This window comes from Nannospalax galili, unplaced genomic scaffold, assembly GCF_000622305.1.
Source record: "Nannospalax galili isolate Female #2095 unplaced genomic scaffold, S.galili_v1.0 scaffold659, whole genome shotgun sequence".
NCBI classification, from domain to species: Eukaryota; Metazoa; Chordata; class Mammalia; order Rodentia; family Spalacidae; genus Nannospalax; species Nannospalax galili.
The window spans coordinates 154,634-158,605 of NW_008343204.1; the positions used below are offsets into that span (position 1 = coordinate 154,634).

Below are 3,972 nucleotides of genomic sequence, written 5' to 3' on the forward strand. Positions count from 1 at the left end.
GCCATCGTCATGGTTTTTACCATTGACCAGAACCTCCACACATCCATGTACTTCTTCCTCAGAAATCTGTCCATCTTAGACATGTGCTATATTTCTATCACAGTCCCCAATGCCTGTCTCAACACTCTCACTGGAAACAGGGGCATTTCTGTGGCTGGGTGAGCTGTACAGATGTTTTTAGTCATTTTTTGTGCTGGTGTAGAGGCTCTATTTCTCACCATAATGGCACATGACCACTATGCAGCCATCTGTCAGCCCCTCCTCTATCCTGTGATCATGAACCACCAATTTTGTGTTCAGATGACTCTGGCTTCCATACTCATTGGTCTTGTAATAGGTTCACACACTGTGAAGACATTCCAGCTTTCTTTCTGTCACTCTAATATGGTCCCTCAGTTCTTCTGTGATGTCCCCTCTCTGCTGAGGCTCTCTTGCTCAGATACCTTTAACAGTGAAATCCCAATTCTTCTAAGTGCCATCATCATTAGTGCGAGCTGCTTTATCTTCATTGTTGTATCATATGTTCACATATCTTTAACTTTTTGAAGTTTCCTCTGAAAGAAGAGAGAGGAAAGGCCTTCTCGACCTGTGTCCCTCACATTATTGTGGTGTCTATGTTCTTTAGCTCTGGTGCATGTGTGTATGTAAGACCTCTAGTCATCCCAGAAGTGGTTCAAGACATGATTCTGTCTGTACTTTGTACCATTGTTCCTCCTTTCATAAATCCTCTCATCTACAGTCTAAGAAATAAACAGATAAAGGAAGCTATAAGGAAAATGATGTTGTTTTTGTTTTAGATCAGTTTAGATTACTCCTAGGATGTCATTGAGTTTGAAATGTTAAAATGTAGTACTTTTCTGAAATTTATGCATTATAGCTGTCAACCACCAAATGGTTAGCACCTCTGAAGTAATATTAACCATTATTTACTTCCCAATCATTTACTAGCTAGTAAATAATTACTTCATAACCTATTTTTAATATCTCTGTGGAGTACAATGTGACAATTTGTTGCATGCATATTATACATAATAATAAATATAAGTCATCATTATCTCTTGGAACATATGTTTCAATTTTTAAGATTTTGTAGCATTTACATACTTAGCTAAAACCTATGATTAATGTATTTTTTTCAAACACTTTTAGAATTAAAACTTAATACTACTTAACATTATAATTCATTATATACTTTTCAAAGTTGATTTCATAAATGCTTCATTGATAAAATAAAATAGTGATATATACAGCCACATTTCTGGTGAGTACAATGCAATTTAATGCAGATATATGTCAATCGGATGTTCATAGTAGTCTCAGTAACTTGGTGTAATGTGTCCTAGTTTCTTTCTCCATTGCTGTGACAAAACACTCTGACCACTACCAACTTCGGGAAGAAAGGGGTTACTCAGCTTACATCTCCCAGGTCACAATTCATTAGGGAGCCCAAGGTAGGAACTCGGGGCAGGAACTTGGAAGCAGGAGCTGGAGCATAGGCCATGGAGAATCACTGCTTACTTACTTGCTCTCCTGGCCCTTGTTCAGCCTGCTTTCTTATGTCACACAGGTCCACCTTCCTAGGGGTTGCACTATCCACAGTGGGCTGGACCCTCCCACATCACTCAACAATCAAAAAGATGCTCCACGGGCATGGCCACAGGCCAGTCCCATGAAGGCGATTTCCCAACTGAGGCTCCCTCAACCCATATGTGTCAAGTTGACATTAAAGCTGTCCAGCACAATATGCATCCAAAAGATAGATCATGTAAAATATTGAGAGATCAGCACTTATATTTCAAACATTTTGAAATATAAAAATATATGTTCTTAAGAGAAGAATTAAGAAAATTTTTATTTTAACCTCATTCTCTGAATAGTGAGTGAATATCTTCTTTTGATGGTAGGCACTTTTCCAGCTGAGTTGACTGATTTATCCACTACCTGCTGATCTGTCCATTTTAAAAGGATAAAGCCACACTACTAGACACAGTTCTATTTTCTTGCAGTTGTTCTCTCTAGTATATTCTCATGAATTATCTGGATAAAATTTCCAATAAAACATTAATGAAAAGATAACCAGATAACAGAGTTCACATTAAACATGAACCCATATTAGCTCTAGCTATTTCCATTTAGTAATTTCATAATATAAATTTAATTCTGTTCTCTTTTTAAAATTTGTTTTTATTGAATTTTTTTTGTATTTCATAACAAACACCTAAATCTTATTCATGTTTATAACCCCATTCCCACTGGCCCCCTCCCATACCCCACACAATGGAGCCCATATACTCTTCCATCCTTGTTAAGATCCACTGTCATCAGTGTCCCCAGCTATTCTGCAGTGCAAGTCCATCAACTGAAAATTAGTCAGCCCATCTAGAGTCCCTCGTTTTAGGAAGATCAGCTATTCTTCACCTAGCAGCAATCAGTTGCCAATATTTCTTCAGATAAGATAAGGGTCTGTTGTTAATTTCCTCAGTTTTATACTGGGATTTTTCTGCCCGAGTTTACATGGGACTTGAGTATGAGCAGGTTCCCAGGAATTTGAGCAGGTTCCCAGGAGTTTGTATGACTCTGTTCACATATGGTGATGCACCTCTTCCCTGTCTCTTACAATGTATCCACCCCCTCTCTCCCTATGGTCCCTGAGCCTTGGAAGTTTGAAGTTTAATAAAGTAGTCCTATCAAAGGACCGTCATTCAGCAGATTCTTGATCTCTATGCTTTGTCCATTTGTGACCTTTTGTATTCCAAACCCTTTGATGCATGAGGGTGCTTCATTATGGAGAACAGAGAGATTCATTAGTGTCTTCTTTACTCCTGTTCCATGTTCCATGAGCCTTAGTTATAGAGGTTGCATTGTAGACGTATCACATAGTTCTTGGCAATTTGTAGACAATGTTTGTGTGTGACAAGTGTTGATACTTGGTAATAGTCTCTGACTGGTGCAGAATTAGCTTCTTTGATGAGCAGTGACTGGGCTATTTTTTGCATATATAAGGATACATATTTTCCACATAGAAAATAATAGCCCCAGCCTCATTCGCCCTTCCATCTCCCCCACTGTTCTCTGCTCCTGGTTTTGGCCCTGCGCCATTCCTTGTCTTGGGTGCCCAGACACCTGGGGAACCAGTGCTGCTTCCTGATCCTATTCGCCTAGGCCAGCTTGGTGCCTTCCTTGGGCTCCAGGAGCACTGCTTCTGTGGGACCTGGCACTGCCCTCACCTCTCCCTGCTTCCCCAGACCTGCACCACCAGCTAACTCTTGCCCACCCTCACCTCTCTCTGCTTCCCTGGTCCTGCAACCCCTGCCAGACTCTTTCTGGGGCTGACAGCCTCTTTCTGGGGCTCTGAGGCTTACCTTGCCTCTCCCTGATCCTTTGTATCCAGTACAACCCAGCTACTCAATCCACTCCCTTGGAAATCTTGGGGCTTATTCCCACCCCATCTGCCTTTGCTTCCCTGCGTGGCATGGCCACGGACAGGATCTCAGGTCAATCCAACACCCAAGTTCCTGAGGCCAAAATCATTCTTAAAAGATTCCATACCTAAGGAGAAAGTCTCAAAACTTCTGCCCCACAGGGAAATGGGGCCACTGCGGACCTCCGGGAAAAAAAATCAACCCAGCCACAACAATATAAAATCAAAAGAGAGAACCAGAAGCTTAGACGAACCAGCTCTTCACACCCAAAAAGTAAACCACAAAGACACATAAAGTTCAAAAAAAGAAGCAAACTAAACTTGAAGGCCCGAGTATCACACAACAGTCATAAACTACAAATGAAATTCACATGTCAAAATCACAGAGAAAAAATAATAACATGAAAAACCAAAATAACATATCCCCACCAAATACCAGTAATCCTCTAGAGGAGCACAATGAGAACCCCCTAGAGACAATGCAGGACATGGAACTCAATAAACAATGATGAATATAATAAAAGAATTCAGTGAATTTAAAGAACACACAA

The 3,972-nt window shown here is 40.5% G+C and overlaps 1 pseudogene; it reads left to right on the forward strand.

Annotated features, from left to right (window-relative positions):
• Positions 1–797, forward strand: part of LOC108491138 — a 12,570-nt pseudogene extending 11,773 nt beyond the window's left edge.
• The last annotated feature ends 3,175 nt before the right edge of the window (positions 798–3,972 follow it).